Raw genomic sequence first — 24,980 nt, 5'->3', positions numbered from 1 at the left:
AATTCATTAAGTCAATTGGAAATTTGGGTTTTCAAGCCTGTTTTGATAGTGAATGCAAGGGACACAGAGTGCTGAAAGATCAATGGCATCATCTATTCTTTGACTGACATTCTCAAGGACCATTGATTTCCACATGTGTGGAAGGGTTCATTGAAGATACATACGTGGTCACTAAAAGTGGAATGACCAAGTTCCTAACCTCTCTCAGCCTTCTCTGGGTGGATGACTTGGTGAATGCCAGTGGCATGTGGTGAAACTTTTCGTAGGGGAACAGTTACAGCCAGAGGTGCCAGCTTGTGAGGGCAATGCGGGGAAGAGGAATGTCGCACACATGAGCATTGTGCCTCCCTCTGTAAGCCAGACAGAAGCTTCCTGGGCTTTGGAAAGGAGGTGTGGAAATGTTGAGGAAAGTAGGAGAGGCTATATTAATTAAATATTATCCTTCCACATTCATATTAGTGAGCAAGTAGCAGAGCACATTCCCTTGCACACTGCTGGAAGCAAGTTGATGGATTCATTAGAATCATTTAAGTTAAGCAATCCACTCTGGCTTTTCTTGGTAAATTTCCCCTTTATTTCCCTCTTAAAATAACAACAACAACAACAACAACAACAACAACAACACAACAGTCTTCTTTAAAAGTAATGGTAAAGTTACTTGTATTCAGTTCACAGTAGTATCCTGAAGGCTGGCTTTATCTTGTGGTTACAGTTACATTTATAGAGATAAAAAGTCTGAGACAGGCCTCCGACTTTCTACCTTGTGGCTTCCATCCTCTGTAAGGATGAGCCATGTGGAAGATGGCAAAAGAGCCAAAGAAGTCCAAAAGAGGAAGATGGCTGTGTGACCAGTCCTTTTATAGGGTCTGCTAGGGTCACGCCCATCAGTCTGGTCACACGCAGGGGGAGGATGCTCCAGAGCAGGTATGACAGGAAGTCCTCCCTGTCTTGAGCAACATTCCCCTGTGTGTCCACTCTAGGCAACAGGAAATGTTGCATTTGACTGCTACAGTGATGACACATCCCACAGGAGGCACCAGGGGAACATTTAGGGGACTAGCCTAGTCCCCCTAGTCCACACCACTGGTGAATGCAGCTACAAATTGGTGGTTCACATGGACCCCATTGCATGTAAGAGAGTTGTGGGACCAGGCTAGCCCCATTTCTACTCTTGATGTGCCCAGTGACCACAACCATGCATGTGCATACACTGTCATATGATTCCCAAAGATATTCTTAGGATCAACATCCACTGGTGGAGGAAGAGGGGGATGGGGGAGCACACCACCCCCAACACCACAATCCTGGTGGGGTGCCATTGCGGCTGCCCCCCCTGCACTGGGCACCATGCCCCCACAGGTGGTGTGCCACACCCCCGGGACGTGCGCCAGCCACACCCCTGCCTGCTCTCTGCCCCCGGTGCCGGTGAAGCCTTAGTTTACAAGGGATTCATTTCTGCCCGCTTGTCCCAGGACCGAGGAGAGAACAAAAGCACCAGGGAAGCAACTTCCTCTTCAGAGAAAAAAAGTTTATTGAGGTCTGCGCAGAGGCAGCCAGTGGAATCCTTTCCAAAGACTGGCTACAATGATACAAGTAAACAAGCATTTTTATACCTGAGAGCATACCCATCTCCCCAATTTCCCCAATCAGCTGGCAAGGTTATGCTTATTTCCTTATATGGCATACGGCTATATGGCTAGCTAAGCCCCCCTCCCTTTCTTGTTTGTGTGTTCCTCTTCTCTTGCGTTACTCAAGCAGAAAGCATAAAACAAGAAGTAGCTTCTGGCTTGCAAAACTGAAGCAATTGCGGTTTTTGCTAGCTGCTTTACCACAAAACTGCAGAAGTTAGCTTGGGTGCAGATAATATTGAGTTTAACCCTTCCTTCTCCCTTCACCGGAGCATGAAGCTCCGCCACTGTCAACATCATCACATTGTGTCATTCTTTGAGGCCTTCTTGTATAAATAGATAGCTGCCTCCATGGGCCCGGTGATGGCAGCCATCTTTCCCCCAAAGAATGGCCCTGGGGCACTCTCAGGTTGCTCAGTCCAGCAGGTGTGTGAGGCCTAGCAGTCCCTGCCAAATCTGAATGCTTGCATTTCAGCTGATTTTTCACCCAGCATACCAAATATCCAGCCATGGGCCACACAGTTAGAAAGCCTCTGCCTCCCAGGCCCATTTTCAGTCACTGGAAACTTGTTTTCTTTTCTCAGGCTAAGCAGGAAGAAACTATTATGGCTACGCAAGGACCTGGCACTGTTGATTGTGCAGCTGACGCACAATACCAAAGGATGTTTGGGGACCTGGCACATCTGCTCCTTGCCTAAAATTTACAAGCCAATGAAATCTGTGAGAATGCTATATGGAATTGGGAGTGGATCCAATTCCTCTGATATAAGGTCATTATGCAGAGCAAAATTAGATGGCTGTAGAGAGCAGCTGATGTCCCTAGAACACCCATAAGTTTTTTTTAATACTGGACAAGCCAGAGGAAATCCCCTCCCCATTTATCCTCTAGACTGTAATAATAAAACACCCAAGCCAGGCACACAGATTGGCTTGCAGATCTAGGCTGTGGATGGCAACGTGCAATTTCCTCCTGGATTTAAAGTTGTTCTTTGTGTCCTTGCTTAATGTCTGCCTAGACACATGGGCAGTCCTGCCCTGGTGCTGAGCTTCATAGCAGAACAGCTGATAATGAATGCAAGGAGCTCCTGCTAGAAGCGGGCAGTGCTTCATCCTCTTCCTTGAGCATTTGCTTCCGAATAGCTACGTCTCCAAAGTTGCTTGACTCAGTCAGTCTCTTGCTATGGGACAAGTGAACTTCAGTAGGCATTGCTTTAGACCAGTGTTTCCCAACCTTGGGTCTCCAGTTGTTTTTGAACTACAACTCCCATCATCCCTAGCTAGCAAGACCAGTGGTCAGGGATGATGGGAATTGTAGTCCGAGACCCATGCTTGGGAAACATTGCTTGAGACTGCAAGGATTACTGACCGAAAGCCATCATTTTGGGTGCCTTGAGGCAAATGGGCACAGCTGCCCTGAAACATGACAGTCTCCTTCCAAGGAACAGTCTCCTTCCCAGTGACCATTCTACCTCCTTCAGACAGACAGCATCAAAATCACAATGGCCATCTCTTACCTTCATGCAAGCAGCATTAACATGAGGTCACTATGGCCTTTGGTTACCTGAAGGAGGTCTCTCCTTCAGCCAGGCCACTTCAGCATGATGCCCAGTCTCTCTCCTTCAGGAAAGAAGCCATTTGGGCATTACTTATACAGTGGTACCTTGGGTTACAGACACTTCAGGTTACAGACACTTCAGGTTACAGACTCGGCTAAAATAAATTTTATTTATTTTATTTTGTTTCCGCTAACCCAGAAATAGTACCTCGGGTTAAGAACTTTGCTTCTGGATGACAACAGAAATTGCATCGCGGCGGCGGCGCCACGGCAGCAGGAGGCCCCATTAGCTAAAGTGATACCTCAGGTTAAGAAGAGTTTCAGGTTAAGAACGGACCTCCAGAAGAATGAAGTTCTTAACCCAAGGTACCACTGTATAAAATCACCACCACCACCACCACCTGTGGCATGAGATCACAGCAGTTAGTTTCCCACCTTCAAGGGTTGCAATGGTCAGCCCCTCCTTCAGTCAAGAGCTTCAGCATGAGGTCACAATGTCCAGTCTCTCTCCCTCAAGCAGCCATGCTCCTTCAGGCAAGCAACATTACCATGGCAGCATGGGGTCACAATGGCCAGTCTTTCTCTTTGAGCATCAGTGCAAGGTCACAATGACTAGTCCTTCTCTTTGGTGCTGGCAGCATCAACATTAGCCCACAATGGCCAGTATCCTTCTCTCCATGAAATGAGCAGCAGAGGCATGCTGGGACACAGCCTTCTCTCTCTATCCTAGTTTCAAGCTTCAGAGAATTGGATCTCTCCCCCGGTGGCAGTAATTAAGCAGATCAAATGGAAGGAGCGTTCTTACTGGGTAAGTTTTTTAATAATCACAGGGAGAGAGAAAGGAAAGCATAGCATGCTAAAATATGGTGTAGCTCCCAGTAAAGGTTCACCCCCTTCATCCCCATTAATCTACATCACTCCTACGTCGGGTAATCTGAGCTTGTTGCCATTGTGGTTTCTGTTCCATCACTTTCCAAGCCCATCTAGTCTAAGGCAAAGGGGGGGGGGAGCTTCAGGGATGCTATCCAAAGACACTGAATCAGCCAGCTGTCCCTCTCCTGGTGTATGCTCTTCTAGCTGCTCCTCATCCAGTATTTCCCACCTTTTCTCCTCTAGACTTTGAAGCTGTCCCAGAAACTCCAGCGGTTGCAGAATGCTGCAGCGAGGCTCCTCACGGGGTCTCTGCCATGGGAGCATATTCACCCAGTGCTTTTCAAGCTGCACTGGATCCCGGTGGAGTACAGGGTCAGATTTAAGGTGCTGCTTTTGACCTTTAAAGCCCTTCACGGCCTAGGACCCTCGTACCTACAGGACCGCCTCTCCCGGTATGCCCCACAGAGAGCCTCAAGGTCCATAAATAGCAACACCCTAGTGTTCCCGGACCCTAAGGAAGGTAGATTAGCTTCAACCAGAGCCAGGGCCTTTTCAACTCTGGCTCCGGCCTGGTGGAACGCTCTGCCTCATGAGACCAGGGCCCTGCAGGATCTGATTTCTTTCCACAGGGCCTGTAAGACAGAGTTGTTCCATCTGGCCTTTGGCTTGGAGCCAATTTGATTCCCTCCCCCTCTATCTTTTTTCTTTTCCTTTCTCCTCCTGCGATGAGGCTACATTTTAATATTTTAATGTTTCAATATTTTAATGTTGTATTTTAATTTTGATTTTAAGTTGTATTCATTCAACTTGTTTTTATTATTGCTTGTTAGCCGCCCTGAGCCTGGCCTTGGCTGGGGAGGGCGGGGTATAAATAAAAATAAAAATTATTATTATTATTATTATTATTATTATTATTATTATTATTAGACTTTGCCCTTCTGCAAACCACTGTTCTAAATCAATAGTGTCCTCCTGCCCTTGGGAAGCTTCAGAAAAGAGGGGAGCTCTCCCACCATTCCTCCTTAGTCAAGTCCCTGACATCGAGGCAGGCAGAAGGAGGAACATGTGTACATCAGCACTTCCTCATAGAGGTAAGTATATGTGTGCACAAAAGAAATCTCTCTTGCTCCCTTTCTCTCTCTCATTGAAGTGGGCAGCAACACTGTGTGCACACGTTGATCCCTGTTGTTTGGTGACCCATCCAGAGAACTCATTTAATTGGGAAGAGCAGTGGTGTAATAGACAGACAGATAGTTGTGGCCAAAGAAGAAGCAGCTGAAGATACAGGGGAGAGCTGGCTTCTAAGCAACCCCGATGCTATAAGTTCCCCAGGAAACTCTGGCACCAAAATAAGTTGATAGAAGGGAGGCTGGCACATGGACGTTGGCAACACCTCAGCTATATCAGGGCAACGATTTGCAGAGTCGGCCAGATCTGAGCCCAGTTAGAGAGTCAAAGCGGTAGACTGCAAGTGAGCAGGCGTAGACAGTGGCATGACACCCCAAGTCAAAGGGAGTCCTCATTTTCAGTGTCTGCCTCCTGGGTGGAAGATGTGAGGCAGGGAAGAGCAGCAAGCCATAGGTGGATCAGTAGCTTGTTTGCCCAACAAGCTACCTCTTCTTGAGAGACTTGAGAGGAAATGGTAGGGGTGGGAGACAAATCTTGGGTGCTGGGAGAGTCTGGCCTCTGAACACTGGGTGGGATGGGGATACACCTCTTGGAATGGGATACATCTCCTGGAACACCTCCTACCTCATTTGCATTTAAATGAATAGGTGAGGAAGGGCACAGATAATTTAAGCATCTGATCTGCTGCTGTTGTTGTTGTTTAGTCGTTTAGTCGTGTCCGACTCTTCGTGACCCCATGGATCAGAACATGCCAGGCACTCCTGTCTTCCACTGCCTCCCGCAGTTTGGTCAAACTCATGCTGGTAGCTTTGATAACACTGTCCAACCATCTCGTCCTCTGTTGTCCCCTTCTCCTTGTGCTCTCCATCTTTCCCAACACCAGGGTCTTTTCCAGGGAGTCTTCTCTTCTCATGAGGTGGCCAAAGTATTGGAGCCTCAGCTTCAGGGTCTGTTCTTCCAGTGAGCACTCAGGGCTGATTTCCTTAAGAATGGATGGGTTTGATCTTCTTGCAGTCCATGGGATTCTCAAGAGTCTCCTCCAGCACCATAATTCAAAAGCATCAATTCTTCGGCGACCAGCCTTCTTTATGGTCCAGCTCTCACTTCCATACATCACTACTGGGAAATTAGGAGCCAGTAAAGGGGAGGTGTTGCTCGGGTGGAAGATTAGACCAGAGTTTTCCAAACTGTGTGTCACGACATGTTGGTGTGTCGGCTATAGTGTGTAGGTGTGTCGCACAAACGCTCCCTGCGCTCTTCCTAGGGCTGGAAAGGGTTAGTTTAACCCCCAGTTCCCTAGTAAAATTGAATTGCTGTGTCACAAAATGATGCAGAACTGAATTACTGTGTTGCAAAATGATGCATGTCCAAAAAAGTGTGTCACTAACTTGAAAAGTTTGGAAAGCTCTGGATTAGATTGGAATTACATGTCATATAGCTTTAATCAGATCCTTTGAGTCAATACGCTTCTGATCTTAATTCCATTTACATGCTCATTCCGGGGTGTAGGGGGGAAATCTCTTTCCATAGTGGATGGTAATATGGACGTAGAAACAGAGTGTGAAAAAATGGATGCCTCTGATTTTTAACCTTTCTTCCCTGCATGTATTTCACAGAGGTAAGAAGTAATTTAATCTAAAATTATTGTGACTACAACATGGGTTCTGCAGAGAAATTTTCTCATTTGAATTACCTGTCTAGGGCACAGAGGGGAACCTCTGTCTGTCCTGATGTTGTTGTAGTCCTCTTCCATAAACCCCAACCAGCAACAAATGGAGAGCCAGACTCCCTCATGAGAGAAGTGTTTTGAAGTCTCACGGATCAGTTTGATAGGAGAGTTAAGCACATGTTGGAAAATTTCTCATTGCATTCAACAGGACTGAAAACTGCATAACCTTGGCTGGATCATGCCAAATGCATGTCATATTTTTAAATGATTAGCTAAATTAAAATCTTTATGCCAATGAAAATTCATCTGCCAATGTCAAATGCGGCACAATGGGGAAATTAGGAGATTTCTCTTGAGGAAGCTAAAATATTGACCATGGCTAACCAATTCATATTGAAAAGGATACCCCATTATAGTTAAAGAGTGCCGGCTAGAGATCAGTTAGGAACCAGTAACTTAATATTACATTAACTCTTTAAGGGCAAAAAACCCATAGTTAACAGACCTTCCTCTGTGATACACACTTTGCCCGATTATATTAATAATGGGGTGTGTGTGTGTGTTAATAAAACAATTTCTTGCCATTTAGAGTTAAGACAGGCTCCACTTTCAGTGTGATGGCTATCACCCACAATAGAAAATTAAGAGAAAGAAAAAAGATATGGTATTGCGTCAGGCAGATTCTACTTTTTCAACTCAGTTTCCAAACCGGGTTTATTTGAGTCCTGTTCACCTGTTCCTTGTTTGCAGGGTAATTGCATGTGGACTTGGGCACAGGCCTTTGCTTTTTAGATCCACTTCTGATATCACATCTGTTTCATGGGAGATGGTGGGAGTATTCACAGCTAGGCATGTAGATAAATAATAAAATAGAGTGCATTTGGCAGCGATGGTTTATGTTTTCATTGTAACAAATGATGATTAGACACAGCACAGCATCAGTAAGCACAGTGTGGTGGATATTGATTTTAACAAAAAGGGAATGTTGTACCTTTTCTGCAACTGACGTTTGTAAGCAAAGCTATGATATCATTCAGGAGAACTGTGATTTGGTACAACAGATCTAGAATACTGTCTAGTGAAGACATAAAGCTTAGAAATGGGTATATGTCCTGTGTGATGGACTGTCATTTCTTCTTTCACCATGCTCCCGTGTTTAAGTGGTTCCAACTTCAAACAAAATAAACCAAAGCAACTGATTGTCCAAGGGACCATGTCAAAATTACTATTGTGTAGTTAAAGCAAATTCCTAAATGCTTGCAGGAAGTCTATCTATCTATCAATCAATCAATCAATCAATCAATCATCTATCTATCTATCTCATTATAAAACAGTTGTTAAAACAGTTACTGTTGAGGAGTTTCTACAGCACTCCACAGAAGAAATCCAGAAATAATGTACGTTGCACTTTTCTCTCTTTCTAGTACCTGTTGGTGATGATGATAGCTGAACACAAGGGGATGGGCTGTGTCATAGTGACACTCTATTAATGGTGGCCACTGAGAACAATTACGCGGGAAGTGATAACAGCAATGTTTCTACACAGACTCCTATCCTTATTAAAGGAATAATTGCTATTTAATGAGCTCCTATTTTCACTAATGGCAGGAGATTAAAGCTGCTAGCCACCAGGTGAATACTAATGGAAATTCCTTAAGCAAATTAGATTATCGTTGCTTTAATTTTAATATGTGGCCGAACACACCGTTTGTTCTTGTCTCTGTCGAGCTAAGCACAAAGCGCTTGCTCTCGCTTTGTACATTCCTTGGCTAGACTTGACTTGGGAAGGGAAATAATATTACAGTCATGACCAAATTTTGCCTAAAGCTCAATTCCAAGTACATTAGGAGGGCCTGCTCCTTGAGCAACACACTGCAGGAATTTCGGGGGAAGTTAAGAGAACTGCAGTAAGTTTATCTTAATTGCTCAGGGACGATCCACTTGTATAGTTACACAGTACTTAGCAGTTAGATAGTGCTTGCAAAAGTGTGCAGAGCATGCTCTTTTGTGATCCTTATTTATTTATTGAGTAGACACAAACCTTGCTTTCAGGAAAGCTACACAAAATGGCTTAAAACACTTAAAATCAAAACGAGATTTCAACCTATAACAATAAAACATTCATTCAAATAAACATAACCTTCAACGGCCATCAAGAAAATAGGTCTTCAACTCTTGATATCCCTCTTGACAGGGGCAAGGCCTGCTGAATCTCAAAAAGAAATGAGTTTCACAATTGTGGGGCCACTGCTGAGAAGACCCTTAGCAGTGCTTGCTAACCTGGGCCTCAGCTACATTAGTAAAAAGAAAACATTATAAATGTGTTAGAATCCTGTGACACCAGAGGGCGCTGTAGAGCTGAAATCAGAATTCTATGAAATTTTCCATTGTGAGCTTTAGAATGGTTCTTTTCTAGAGCATTTTCAGTGTTCTTTTAATAGCAGTGTAGATGCAGCCCTGGTCATCCGCCCTGGTGGATACTTAAGCAAAAGCTCTGACACAGATCTTGGGACATGGGTAGGATGGTATGGGTGAAGACAATCCTTATAGCAGCCGCATAGAGCTGCAATGTCATATGGGCAAAATGGAGAAACATGCCACAATTAGAGACTTTGGGAGAGGGTTCTCACCTGCAAATTATCTGGCTGATTTACAAATACCTAAGTACAGACACTCCTTTACCCTGGCCAGATTTAACGTTCTGCCCTCTGCCCTGCTGCTAGGCAGATATGAGGGCAAACCATATGAGTCACGTGTTTGCCCATGTGGCTCATCGGAAGTGGAAACAAGTCTGCATGTATTGCTGCACTGTAGTTACTACGAGGATCTACGCCTGACCTTTATTGCCCCAGTTCTACAAAAGCTTAAAAATGAACCAGAACTCCAACGTATGAGAGCCTTGGTAGAAGATAAGGTTCCTGAAATTACGATCAATGTTGCCAAATTCTGTGTAGCCGCTATTAGGCGCAGGAAACAAGAGCTTTCCAATGCCAATATGCAGGCAAAGGCAAATACTTAATTTTATTTATGCTGTCTAATTTTAAATTGCTGTTATGGCCTAATCTGTATTGAAATTGTCCTTTGTTTTTTCCGGTGTTATGCTTTGCTGACTAGCTGTACGAGTTAATCTGGTCTGTGACCGTTTTAATAAATTTGATTTGATTTGACTTATAGCAGCCGGGTACCAAACCTTTCAAAGGTCTAAAGGTTATAACTAGAACTTTGAATGGGGCCAGGAAATGCAATGGCAGCCGGGTAACTGATGTGATATGCTCCGATCACCTGAGGCCAGCCCAAAGCCGAATGCCTCCTTACCTGCCTTTGGGAAGGCAGGGTGTCAGGGATGATTGGTGAGTACTAGAAGAGATAAGAGTCCAGGAATCCAGCCATATTTACAAGATTTATTGGTTTCTTCTTGCTATATACATGGAGCTCTGAGAGTCAGCCTGCATCATGGTGAGTCAGTTGCAGAGACTGAAGAAGCTTTCGTTTTCTTCCAGCATATCCACTTCCTGAACCCAACCCCTTTCCTTCCTCTGTTAGGAAAGTGGCTGGGCCCCGGAAGCTGCTCCCCCTCTCTGATTCATTGCTTCTTAACAGCCCTTTGTCACCCTCCTCGTCCGAGGAAGTACAGCTGCTAAGTAACGGAGGCTTATCTCTGTAAGTCCCCATTCTCTCCCCCTTCTCTGCATCCAATTCCCTGACACAGGGTCAGGGTGAGGGGTGGCACCAAATTTTGGCCTTGCCCAGGTGCCATAGTACCCAAATCCGCCCCTGCCTCTCCTCATTCACCCATGCTGTTTCATTTCTCCTCTCCTTCAATCCTGCCGGTCTTGAGTGCTTCCCTCACCCTGGAACATGCACAGTCCATCACCAGAATGACAATGGACTAGTACAAATATAGTATATTTTTCTCATAAATCCTGCCAAGAAATTACTGTCTGCTTTCAAACAGTAGGAGCTCTCCCCGCCTCTCTTAGTCATCTTTCCGTAGTGCCCTTTGGCCTTCCAAAATGATAGGCTCTAATCCTGCTTAGCTTCTAAAATGAGAGTGGAGCTTTTCGGAAACACACATTTGCATGGTTCGAATCCAGACAGCTATCTTGCACATTTGGATCCCAAACTTTTTTGCTTGGAATTTCAGCGAGCAAAACAACAACAGCCCCCAAACAAAACTTTACCAGAGCTGTTGAATCTGCCTTTCATTTCCCATAGGTGATGGGGGTAAAAGTTGACACCACAGGTAGTAACTGGCAATTCAGATTAAGATGCCTCATTTAAAGAAATTGCTCCTTGGATGAATGGGTACCTTGCAGGGAGAGAAAAATAAAATTCAAGGACCATTAAGTTGGCATATGTTTGACCTGAAACAGCAGCTCTCTGGGAACCACTGTAGGAGCTGGCATTAAGAAGTCTACTTTGGAAAGACTTCAGGGTAAAATAGTTTTCCTCTGCCAAGGATGATCTTGGCCTTAAAAATACATTACACCCATTGCTTAATTAGTGTGAAGATGTGATTGCTGGGTTGTGTTGTTTCTGCTGTTTTTAATTGCTGGCAGGAAGGTGGGGGAAGGAGCTTCTATGGTCAAGTGAATAAAACAGGGAACATATTGCGGGAACATTTTCATTTATTGTAACAAATGCTGCTTATTGAAAGTTAAGCTGAAGACCCACATGCAACATTCAGTTAAAAATTCTGCGTGGCGCATCAGCACGCTCCAAGTTTCCCCAGACCCACGCCACTTGATTGGCTGCCACTTAGAGGATGCAGGGAAACTTGCCAGCACAATGTGATCCAGTCATGTGCCTACTTTAACTAAATATTATGCAGGGCTTGATTGCATATCACTTTGGGTCGCCTTGGGCAAGATAAAGTGACAAATTTAATGAATGATGATGATGATGATGATGTGTCATTTCTAGGACTGTGTGGAGATCACACAGGGCCCCCTGACGTTTGACGGTCTATTGACCCTGTGCCACCACTGTAATTGCGTTCTTCGCTGCCACCAACCCGTTTCTCACGGGTACACACGGAGTCCAGTCACGGGGTATAAATAAAAAAATATTGTTATTACTATTATTATTATTACAAACTCATTCTTGAATTGCCCCCCTTAAAAATCAAATTGCCCCCCTGTGGGGAGTGTGCCCCATGTTGGGAACCACGGCTCTAGAAGTTAAATCACCTTGAGGAATGGAAGGGTATTCATTTCACCTTGGGAACATCAATGAAAGAGAAATACCAGTCTCCACAATATGGCTGCTATGGAACCATCTAGAAAATTGTGGCCTGGATTCTTCCTTCACTGAACTTGAGCTCTGAAGTCCATGAGCGTTGTGATGTCCTTTTCAAAGCATTATACTAGATACCGGAGCTGGTTCTTCCAGATACAGCAGTCTCATTCCACAGTCTTCATCCGTGCTGCATTTTCCTTTAGCTATCTGCTAAAACAGGAATTTATGAAACAACATTGTGGGTTTTCTTTTTTCTTTTTCCTTTGTAGAGTGTGACGTACAAAAGTGACTCCAGCCCTCTCAACATTTTATTGTTCTGTTTATGGTTCTTATGCTGCCTATAAAGTCCAGACTTTATAAATAAAGTGCCTGAGTTCCAAAGGAACAGTATTTTTAAAAAGTTATCCTTAATGAATACAAATGTCTCCAATCTACTTTGCCAAACTTCAAATAAAACTTGGAAAATGTAATGGAGTGGTTGATGGCATTTACTTCTTTTATTAGGCAAATTAATACAATGCTGTAATGAAGAGATGTGCAGAACCTGTGGTCCTTTTGATGAGGTTGGATTCCAACTCCCATCACCCCCATCCAGCAAGGGATGATGGGAGTTGTAGTCCAGCAACATCTGATGGAGACATGTGCACAATATTTATTTATTTATTTATTTATTTATTTATTTATTTATTTGGAAGAGGTACCATTTTATGCTTCCTTTTAGAGCCAAGTCTTCATAAGGTAAGTTTACATCTTACAAACACAATGTAGAAAAGCACACCGTTTAAAGGGGGGGAAACCCCCACCACCGAAAGCCGCAAATGACAGCCATGGAAGCCAACAGTAAAGAAATGCCATAAAAAACCAGAAATGACATGAAATGACAGACTTCCTTCCCTGCGTATTATTATTTAAAGCAAATAAAATAATTCACAACATGCTGTCATTTGAAAATTGCAGGTAGAAAAGAGATCACATTTCACATGTGCTAGAGCTGAAAGAACAGAACATCTCCATTTATCACCTTTCTAGGTAAGGTAAAGGTAAAGGACGCCTGGACAAGTTAAGTCCAGTCGACTATGGGGTTGTGGCGCACATCTCGCTTTCAGGCCAAGGGAGACAATGTTTGTCTGCAGACAGCTTTCCGGGTCATGTGGCTAGCATGACTAAACTGCTTCTGGTGCAACAGAACACCATGATGGAAACCAGAGCACATGGAAACACCGTTTTCCTTCCCGCCTTAGTGGTACCTAGTTATCTACTTGCACTGGTGTGCTTTTGAACTGCTAGGTTGGCAGGAGCTGGGACAGAGCAAAGGGAGCTCACCCCGTCATGGGGATTCGAACAGCCAACCTTCCAATCAGCAAGCCCAAGAGGCTCAGTGGTTTAGACCACAGCGCCACCTGTTTCCTTTACCAGCTTTCTAACACACTGGGGTTTGGGGTGCTGCTGGTAACTGAAAGCAGCTTCCTTGATGCCCTCTAAGTTTATTGGAGAGAGTACCAAATCCAGCCTTTTCCTACGTGTCAGCCTTTTCTTAGGTCTTTCTTTTAACTCTCTCCAAAGGATAACTCGAGAGAGGGTAGAGAGTTTCTTCTTTATCAAGCTTTATACCTCAATCCTCCTCCCAAGCCTTGTTCAGACAGCGAGTTGCGCAGTGATTTCTGCCAAAACATGTTTGCTCTCACAGCAACATGCAATTTCTGATAACCTTCCCGGTTTCTATGGCCGTTTTTTTGCACACGCCTGGATTGAGACAAGCTCAGCTGAGCACGGAGCCCTCATTAAACGGCACGGTAAAAGGTTCACGCAGGTCCGCCGTAGCCCCTTTGTGGCCCAGCGACAGTGGCAAATCGACTCGGTAGCACTAGCAGGTCCTGGAAAACTAGGCGTCTTTTTGTTTCCAGAATGTGCTTTGAAATGCAGCCCGAAGTCAGTAAGTTAGTCTTAATTAAAGGAGTGCTGACAGCTATCTTGAGGGCAGAGCGAACATACAGTAAGTATAATCAAATGAATTCTTAATCGCCAAAGTTAAAAAACGAGGCCAATTCTAGCTCGCACTCCATCAGCGAAAACCCCCAGGGCTCCGTCAAAGATGTTGATAAAAATGGACTTCGGATTTTGGAGCATTAATGTGACATCTGCTGCGGTAACCCAGGCAAAACCCAGCTGTAAAGACGTTATTGGGAAGGACAAATTTCACATCTTTGGAGGTGCCAACGTTGCTAATTAGTCTGCCGCCCTGGAAAGGTGGCACTAATCTTGAAGGAAGACACCCCCTTCCCGAATCAGTGACAAAGAAAGATGCTATTAACGGACTGGTGGGAAGTTCAACAAGTACGGCAAATGAAAAGCCCCACAGAGGATTTGATTTCTGGCCGTGCTCCTGGATCGAGGGAAAGAAAGTAAGGCATATTTTTTAAAAATCATTTTGGGTTCCACTTGTATTTCATGAAGCTAACAGTGAATTCTAAGCTGCTCTCTTGATTTACTGCCTCCTGGAAGAGTAACTTCTGAGTCCCGGGTAATAATAATAATAATAATAATAATAATAATAATAATAATAATATATTTATTTATTTATTTATACCCCGCCCATCTGGCTGGGTTTCCCCAGCCACTCTGGGCGGCTCCCAACCAAATATTAAAAACACAATATAGCATTAAACATTAAAAACTTCCCTAAACAGGACTGCCTTCAGATGTCTTCTAAAAGTCAGGTGGTTGTTTATTTCCTTGACATCTGATGGGAGGGCGTTCCATAGGGCAGGTGCCACTACAGAGAAGGCCCTCTACCTGGTTCCCTGTAAGTTCACTTCTCGCAGGGAGGGAACCACCAGAAGGCCCTCGGAGCTGGACCTCAGTGTCCGGGCTGAATGATGGGGATGGAGACACTCTTTAAGGTATACTGGGCCGAGGCCATTTAGGGCTTTAAAGGTTAGCACCAACACTTTGAATTGTGCTTGGAAATGTACTGGGAGCCAATGTAGGTCTTTAAGGACCAGTGTAATAGGGTTTCGGCGGTCACTCCCAGTCACCAGTCTGGCTGCCGCATTCTGGATTAGTTGTAGTTTCCAGGTCCCTTCAAAGGTAGCCCCACGTAGAGCTGTGGAACCCAAGGGTCAGATGGTTGAAAAATGGCAGTGTTTTAGTAAATTAATCTGTCAGGGAACCTACAGAAGATTGGAGCACAGAATACGAGTGGTCTGCACTGGTAGTTTGCAAAGGAACTATTACAGGTTGTTTGGGGAATAACGTGAAGTAGCATTTGTCAGATCCTACTACTATGATAGTTGAAGGACTTACGGGGATTTTAGAGATACACCTGAGAGTGTATACTCATGATGTAATGTGTGAATGAGATATCAATGTATATGGAAACACAGGGATGATAAGAACATAAAAAGAACTCTGCTGGATGAAGCCAAAGGCTTATCTTCCAGGCTGAGGCCTTGCTGTGTTAAGGTATCAAGTCTAGATACCCAGAAGTTTTGCTCTTTGTTTGGATGACAACTCTATTGCATAAGTAAAATAAGCTAGAGACTCCTGAAACCGTTTGGAAACCAAGGTGCGGCTTCCGATTGGCTGCAAGAGCTTACTACACTCAAGCAGGAGCCACATTGGACATTCGGCTTCCAAAAAACATTTGCAAACTGGAACACTTACTTCCGGGTTTGCGGTGTGTGGGGGCCGATTTTTTTGGGAACCGAGCCATTCAAGAACGAAGGTACCACTATAGTCCAAAAACGGCCAGAGACCCAAGTTTGGGAAACCCTGGCTTACCAGTTTTACTACAGCCAAGTGGCATATGCATTTGGTTAAATAAATATTATAAAATAAACTTAACTCTACAAACCAACCAGTTGTTGTTTTACCCACATACTGAATATTGCCATATACAATTTTGTTCCCCTCAGCAGTCGGTTTCCTCAGCAGCCTGGACTTCCGACAGAACAGTCAGCACAGGTATGGGGAAAATGGAACACCTGTGGCTAAACTTGTCTATTAACTTTTGTGACTGTCTTTTTTATGGTTCCGTGGTAAAGATGTGTGACACCCCATTGAGAAATGTTTGCCACTTTTATCGACGCTTGCTTTCACTCTCCTCAAAGCCCCCCGGATGTTTCACCCAAGCAGAACTGCAAATTAGCTTTCAAGAAAGATCGCTTTATGTGAAATTCAGCAGCAACTGGGACAAATCGGAATGTTGGAAGAAGAGAACAAGTCCGCTTCTGCACAGAGCTAAACACAGGGCTAAATCTGTAATCCAGGAAAGGAAAACCCTTGGGAATCTCACCAGGACACACCCTCTTTTCCAAGGCTACCTCCACCAGTGGTCTTGCTTTACAATGAGTTGTTGGTTAAATGCAACCCAACTCTGAAACAGCACCAGGCAGGATTGATGGTTCCATCAGCAGAGACATCAATCTTGCCTGGCACTGCATGATTTCACCGATTAGACCCCTTGTAGCCACACCTCTGGAATTTTTCAGACATAGCCAGGATTCATCCACTGAAAATGGCAGAATTTTCGAAAAGCGGCTAAAACGTTGGGGGAAACCCAGGCACATGGCAGCCCATATTGGAAGTGTTGATTTTTTGGCAATATTCCTAAAAATTGGTAAAGATTTCATTTTTGGGGGGAGGGGGGAGAGATTTTCCAAAAATAAAGCTCAACAACTTTTGTGTCTGGATTTTCTCTTTTTGAAATATGGCAACCCCGACGAAGGGGAGAGACACAACATCTCCTCTCTCCTCCAGGCCATATGTTTAATTACTTTTTAAAAAATAACACCCTAATGAAACAATAGTCCCACCCAAGTCCCAAAGGAAGCTGGTCGCAGCAGGAGGGGCAGACACTTGTGCCTCTTCATCAGCCTGACTCATCTCTGCCTCTTGCCTCCCCTCTCCTCTCCTGCCTCCTCTTCTGCCTGTTATTCCAGACTGCTCTCTGCCACAGTCTCTTCCTGCTCACCAAGCCCTGCTCCCTCTTCAGGGTTCTGACACCTCCTCCTCCCAGTCTTCTGCCTCTGACCACTCATCATCACCATCCCACCACCAGTCCCCTGGCTCTGAGCCATCTTCCCTTGGGGGTTCCCCAGCTGGTTTCTCCCACTCTTCCTCTGTATCCAACCAGTCCCTGACACAGGGCAAGGCAGATGGTCTCCAGACTGCCCCAGGGTAGGATGACCTGATTGGGAACCCCCGGTTCAGGGTCATGGGGCAGATAGTGGGGAATATGCACAGGCATCGTAGAAAGCAGCTTACAGTGATGTTGGCATCTATCTGTCTTGGGAGACAATGGGAGAGTGTGCCTTTAGTAGTGAAGTCAAACCATTGGAGAGTGCTGTGGCTGTAGAGAACAATACAGGAGAGACATGTTTTATTGCAGCTGGGGCAGATGAAGGCATCCGGTTGTGCTGTTGCAGATGCACCATAGCGTTTCTTCTCTCTGTGCTCCTCCCAGCAGTCATTCCTCCTTTGGTCACTGCTATGGATACACATCAGTAGAGACATCACCTTGCCAACAAAGGTCCGTATAGTAAAAGCTATGGTTTTCCCGGTAGTGATGTATGGAAGTGAAAGCTGAACCATAAAGAAGGCTGATCGCCGAAGAATTGATGCTTTTGAATTATGGTGCTGGAGGAGACTCTTGAGAATCCCATGGACTGCAAGAAGATCAAACCTATCCATTCTTAAGGAAATCAGCCCTGAGTGCTCACTGGAAGGACAGATCGTGAAGCTGAGGCTCCAATACTTTGGCCACCTCATGAGAAGAGAAGACTCCCTGGAAAAGACCCTGGTGTTGGGAAAGATGGAGGGCACAAGGAGAAGGGGACAACAGAGGATGAGATGGTGGGACAGTGTTCTCGAAGCTACCAGCATGAGTTTGACCAAACTGCGGGAGGCAGTGGAAGACAGGAGTGCCTGGTGCTGTGGTCCATGGGGTCACGAAGAGTCGGACATGACTAAACAACAACAACAACAACAATGGATACACAACCTGACTGTCTCCAGACACTGCGGTCATCTGCAAGGGATTCCCATCCCGTGGGGTTAATGTTGCCCAGCATTCATGTGATGCTTGCAGACATCTTTGTAACATAGAGTTGGTCCATTAAAAGTACTCCCATTTATAGAGGGGGATCATTTCCCTCTGCACCTGCAGGTGCTCCTTAAAAACGATTGCAAGTCAGTACAGATGTATACACCGAATTTCTGTCAGAAAACTAGCTTCATTTAAAAGGAAAATACATACATGCACATGGTATCCCCCCCCCCCCAGCACCTGATAGCAACTTCCTTTTGAGGGCAGGGAAGATTCAGAAAATCAAAAGGATCTATAAATTAATAATTGTGGGGAGCAAGGGGGACACCATTGCACAGAATGGTAAATTTAGCCTGCAGAACAAAAAGAATTTATCAAAGAGTTAAAACACTTGCTGTAGAAGGACAGCATTTCTGATAAAGGCAGAGGGATCAAACAGAGAAGACAAAAGACTGCAAATGAGCAGCTGCTGGCATGTGTGTGAGGGAGGGAGGGAGGGGGAATTCACTCAAAATGATGGGCAGAGCATTGACCCCCTGAAAAGTTAATCTGTAAGGAGTGCGAGTTCACTGGGGAAATGTAAAAGAAAGGGAGAAAAATAAATTAAATGGACTGTAAGAATTGATTGTAAATGAATGAATACAAATACAGTTATATATAGAGAGAGATTTGCATCTAGAGAGTCATGGAGATGGTTCACGCAAAAATCTGTGCTGCTTGGTTTCTCATCGCTTGATTATTCAACTGTGACCTAATTCAGATGCCTGGTTGAGGGAGCATGTGGGAACTTAGGGAAGCACCAGGATTCGACTTGTGCCTCCACCCAAGCACATATGATTGTGGCTGCTGTGATCTGTGCGATTGGGGTAACCCTTTGTGAGTGATGATAGTAGCTTCATTGGGAGGTGCTGGTTGATACTGCTGGCATGCCTGTGTGATTTTCAACCAGGTTGCTAGTCAGCTGGCAGCATCACCACACATGCCCATGGATGCTTGCAAGAGTGCCACTCTGCATCTGAACTGGGTGACTTCCATCTGAATCTGTGAACTGATTGCACTAAAAACCTTGCATTGCATTTAAAGTGAGTTTGGGCAGCATGGAAAGTTGGTTTTGTGGTGCTTGATCTGAGGCGGCTCATTCCCAATTAGTCACCGGGGGTGAATGTACATAAGTATACCATCTATGACTTTGTTATGTACTGAGTTGAATAGGATCCAAAAGGCAGCAGTCTGATTGGGCCTAGAACAATGCAGCAGTATGACTGGTCCACAGGAGCCACCCAATCCAGCTCCAGGTGGAAGTGAATCCGCAACCTGATTGGCCTACAGGAGAATCCCAGAATTAGTGCAGCCCATTGTGTAAATAATGTATATAAAGCAGATATTTTGGGGGAACATTCATTCCTCACTACTATGAGCTGAATAAAGAGCATGAAATCCACACTCGATTCCGAGTATATTTCACACTTCCTGGCCTCCGGTAATCAAAAGAAGCCATAGATACTCTCCCAGTGGATATGCAAAGGCTTGTGCTATTGTACAAAGGAACAAAGATCATTAGGGAAAACATCCTGGTGGTAGGAGCTATTTCATGGTGGAAGAGACTAGGGCTGGGCGATATCTGGTTTTCAACATCACCAGCTAAACATTGTGATATATCGATATATCACAATGTCTGAAAAAAGGATGGAGCTATGTAGAGGCATTGGCTGGCTTCACGGTTTCCCCCACATCATTATTTTTGCCGGCACCTGCTCTTGCGATTTGCTTCCTCCTGCATGAGGCAGGGGAGAGCTGAGTTGGCAGAGTTTACAAGGGCTGCAGGAATTGAGAGAAGTGTTGGCTGGCTTCCCAGTTTTTCCCACATTGTGATTTTGCGTAGCACACACACGTCATGATTTGTGATATATTGCCAGCTCAAAAATTATGAAACCGATATCATGATGTGAGCTTCAAACCTGTTTTGGATGATATAGCGAGATATCATCCAGCCCTAAAAAAGACTGCCTTGGGAGGCAATAGATAGCAGATAAATCCAGTGGAGACTGGATTGTCATCTGTCAAGGATGAGATACCTGCACCCAGAATCGGCCCTCCAATTAGGCAGAGTGAAGCCATTGACTCAGGGGGCAGATGTTTGGGGCAGATGTTCTGGGCCCACTAATCTGGTCTGTTGCTTCAGGCATGGTAGAGGACACAACGCCGTCTACAGCATTGAAGTAACTGCCAGCCCAGCTGTCTTCTGCACATGATGGAATGCAGAGGGGGTGCTATCCTGTCCTTTGCCTCAGGCAGCAAAGTGTCTTGAGCCAACCCTGCTTGCATCCTGCACTGCAGATCCTGCACTGAACAAGTGGTTAGGCTAGGTGACTTCTAAGATGTCTTCCAACTATAAAATACCATGATTCAATGAGAAGGGATTGCAGAGCACAACTTGTCTTTGAACCAGGGTTTTCCTGTCCCTGTAGCTGAATAATGCCGTGTAGTGTGAGGTCTTACGTTTCTTCATTTTCTTTGGCGATCACTCATAGGCAAGTAGGATTGTCTTCCATAAACACGGTTTTAACAGTGAGTCCATAAGTGACTGTGGAGGCCAATTCTGGATCCACACGTCCTTCCACAGCGGGGACATAGGTTTCTGGGTGGGAGTTGGTCACGGTGAAGGTTTGCCAAGTGTGCCTTCCTCTTAGCACATTTCTCCCTTTTGTCCTGAGTTCGAGCGTCTTCAAAACTCATGACACCTTTGGTAAAGGCTGCTCTCCAATTGGAGCGCTCGCAGGCCAGTGATTATCCACTTGTCGGTGTTTACGTATACTACATTTTTTTTAGATTTGCCTATAGAGAGAGTCTTACATTTGCAGGCAACAATGAGGTCTATGAAAGGGGCAAGATGAGATCTAGGAAGGAATCTGCTTTACAAAATTATAACTATGTATCAAAGGATGTATCTGGAAAGGTCATTCTTGTTTTGCAGCTGGGTAACAGTTGCTGAGCCAAGAGATGAAACTGGTGAATATTCATACTCAAGGTCTACTGACAAGCCCAGGATCACTATTCTCAGTATAGTCCAGGAAGGTTCTGTATACATGGGGTACAATACAAAGCCCAACAAAGGTTTAGCTGCATGTGCACATACTATGCACAGAAAATTGTCTCCATTCTTTCCCACTGATATGCTTCATGTGTACATTAGACAGTGGGGCAATTTTTAGGCTTGTCTTGCTAACTAATATCTTCTGTTCTGTAAAAAAGGGTAAAGGTAAAGGACCCCTGGACAGTTAAGTCCAGTCAAAGGCCACTAGGGGGTTGCAGCACTCATCTTGCTTTCAGGCTGAGGGAGCCAGCATTTCTCCACAGACAGCTTTCCATGTCATGTGGCCAGCATGACTAAACCACTTCTGGTGCAATGGAACATTGTGGCGTGTGCCAGAGTCCACGGAAATGCCGTTTACCTTCCTGCCACAGAGGTACCTGTTTATCTACTTGCACTAGCATGCTTTCAAACTGCTAGGTTGGCAGAAGCTGGGACAGAGCAGCGGGAGCTCACCGCGTCACAGTGATTTGAACTCCAACCTTCTGATTGGCAAGCCCAAGAGGCTCAGTAGTCTAGACCACAGCGCCACCTGTGTCCTTTACCTTTACCTACTGTTCTGTAGCAGATGGTGCAATGGGGGGGGGCACCTCTCACCTGATCTCTGGTTGGTTACTGGGAGGCAGACGGAAAGGGGCATGGCCATTATGGTGCCAACACACCACCAGCAGCACCTCATTGGCTCAGCCAGTACATGTGCACAAAGTCAGTCTTGCTGCCATATCCTGCCTCTACCTTTAGCTAAGCAGCTAATCTTTGGTTTGTGGGTTTTCATGACCCTGCTCTAAATTTATGCAAGTTATGGAGACTGGGACTGGGATTAGAGCATTCATATGGATGTGAGAGTGGCCGCTAACGCTCTGCCTGCTACTCTCATAGCAAAATCCATTTGAGCCCCTCTCATTTTTAATCAAATGTGCCAGTAAATATTTTGAATTCACCTGCCAGTAAGGTGACGACGTTAATGATAAAATCGTTGCTAGAAGAATGTCAACAAAAATCGAAGGAGATGGAGTCTATAAAATGATTCAATCTCCCTGTGAATCTTTGAGTACTTTGAGCAACAGTCTGACTCCAAAATTGCATAATCCAAATGGTACAAGTACTGGAAAATGTGAAATAACTGTTTCTCTTGGTGAAATCTTCATATTTCCTAATCCTGAACAGTGGATTGCTGTAGAGAAGCCATCTGCCCGTTTTAATTTTAGCCAGTTCTGCTAGCATTGCATGCAAGTATTAATTTCAAATAATTGCTTGCTTAGATTAAATTACACTTGCTCACTTGCACTGCATTATGGGCTTAGAAGTTTTAAGATTTCACAATCGTTCTCATTTCTGTGTATTTTGCTCATGATAATGAAGATAAGGTTTTAGATCAGGGGAATGCAGATGATTTGGATCTGTTCCATGTGTGTTTTATTTGCAAGAATGGAGATGGCATATCGTGAGAATACAAATAGTTGGGTTCAAAAAGTTTTAAATATCAGAATTCAGATAGCTCAGCTACGGAAAGCTCAGTTACCACACAAGGATAAATACTGTGTGATAACTTATGCAAGTGCATGAAAGTATGATTTGTACACAGACTCATAGAAAGCATGACAGGATTTAGAAATGTTGGAAGACTCTTTGGATCAGGATTTGGAAGTGCTACAGAACCACAATATTCAACCTGAGTTTCAGTGATGATGCCCCCACCAAAACTGTTTATCTATCTATCACCTATCTATCTATTATAAAAAAAGAAAACTTCCTCATATTCTTCATCATGCTTCGTTCTGTCCTCAGATGTCCTTATTGTACTTGAGTCTTGGCCAGAATTCCACACTGTTCTGCAAGTTCCTCCCCCCTCAAAATTAACAATGCCATAAGTAGATATAGGACTTCTTTCCGCTGTTATTTATGGCAGCTGCCATGCTGTAAAACACCTGCTTCCATTCTCTCTAGGTGAGAGTCCATTTTCCTGATGGGTGGAATTCTGTGTGGTACAATTAGGAATCAAGAGTGATGGAAAGTGACAGCGGGAGTAGAAACTGAATGGCAGTTTCCATTCTGCCATCCAGACTGCAGCTGATCAAATCTATCTTTGCAAACAGGCAAGCTCGGAAGTGGCAAGCTTTCCCTTACATGCTGATGCACATTAGCATCCAAAGCATATTTAAAAATCTCTTGGCTATTAACTCTTAAATAATGAAACAGTGTCCTAGTTGACTCAGTCACCTGTTGTATATCTTAATAATTTCCCAAGTCCCATAATGCTGATGACTTCTGCAGGAAAGCACAATTTGGAAAGAATGTCTCACCACTGGGAAAATTCTTCTTTTCTGGGGAATCCACAACATTAAAAAAAAATTATAGCAGCATATGTCGTGCAATATATTGTACTGAATGCTAAGCACTGGAAGTGGGCATAAAGCAAATTTTGGATAGTTTTCAGAGTCCCATTAAACTTCTGCGTTGCAAGCAGTATCGAGGCATGTTGCCAGAGAGAGCAGACTGCATTCTAGAAAGGAAACAGTATCTTGCTTCTAGAAAGTGCTTGCAGCAAAATGGGCCAACAGAAACTGAACTAGAACTGAACGGAGACTACTTTTGGGGGACATTTTTGCTAGAAACGGACTGCCTCCCCTTTTCATTTGCCAGCAAATACTTTTTTGGGTTTCCAGGTTCTGGAAATTGAGGTGCACATTAGATTCGGCGGCACATTAGACTACAGCAAATATGTATATGCGCTACTGCATACACCATGGGATATGAAATATACAGTGGTACCTCGGGTTACATACGTTTCATGTTACATACACTTCAGGTTACAGACTCTGCTAACCCAGAAATAGTACCTCAGGTTAAGAACTTTGCTTCAGGATGAGAACAGAAATCATGCTCCGGCAGCACAGCAGCAGCAGGAGGCCCCATTAGCTAAAGTGGTGCTTCAGGTTAAGAACAGTTTCAGGTTAAGTACGGACCTCTGGAACGAATTAAGTACTTAACCTGAGGTACCGCTGTAAAAAGATAAAGGACCCCTGGACGGTTAAGCCCAGTCAAAGGCGACTATGGGGTTGCAGCACTTATCTCGCTTTCAGGCTGAGGGAGCCGGTGTTTGTCCACAGACAGCTTTCCAGGTCATGCGGCCAGCATGATTAAACCGCTTCTGGTGCAACGGAACACTGTGATGGAAACCAGAGTGCACCGGTTACCTTCCCTCTGCAGCGGTATCTATTTATCCACTTGCACCGATGTGTTTTCAAGCTGCTAGATTGCTAAGAGCTGGGACAATGCGATGGGAACTCTCTTTGAAATGTGTTTTGTCACAAGCCTGTTCCTCCACTTGTCACTGTGTTTCCACTCCAGCAGATGTCCCTGCAATACAGGCTACACATGGAACACAAAGCAAGGAGGACTGCTCTGTTTAAGGTGCATTTGCTGCTGCTGAGGTAAAGGGTGTGTGTATTTTTCTGCTTGTAAGGCCAAGCTCTGACAGGAGGCCTGGCAAGGACATGCAAAGCAGCGAGGGGAAGGTGGAGGAGCCAAAGGTCTTTCTGAGTATTACAGCCTCAGGGCTTAAGGAAATGCTCACACACTGATTCCTAAGATTGACCCTGACTGGAAAACAAAGCAGCTGAATCACATGCTGCAGAAAGCCTGAGCACCCAGGAAGATTTCTATAATAGTGGACAGGCTGTGATGAGAGATAACCAGCTGGCAAATCACAGCAACCAAATCCCTCAGAGTTCGGAGGAGGGGGGAAATTC

The 24,980-nt window shown here is 44.7% G+C and overlaps 1 long non-coding RNA gene across 1 annotated transcript; it reads left to right on the top strand.

The window, feature by feature from the left end:
* The first annotated feature begins 3,747 nt into the window (after positions 1-3,747).
* Positions 3,748-8,435, top strand: LOC128413405 (uncharacterized). The gene is made up of 2 exons (XR_008330329.1): positions 3,748-3,991; positions 8,278-8,435. It is a non-coding gene; the product is annotated as an uncharacterized LOC128413405 (long non-coding RNA).
* The last annotated feature ends 16,545 nt before the right edge of the window (positions 8,436-24,980 follow it).

This window comes from Podarcis raffonei, chromosome 5 (assembly GCF_027172205.1).
Source record: "Podarcis raffonei isolate rPodRaf1 chromosome 5, rPodRaf1.pri, whole genome shotgun sequence".
Lineage (NCBI taxonomy): Eukaryota > Metazoa > Chordata > Lepidosauria > Squamata > Lacertidae > Podarcis > Podarcis raffonei.
The sequence above is the reverse complement of the archived record's forward strand: the minus strand, read 5'-3'. Positions and strand labels throughout refer to the sequence as shown.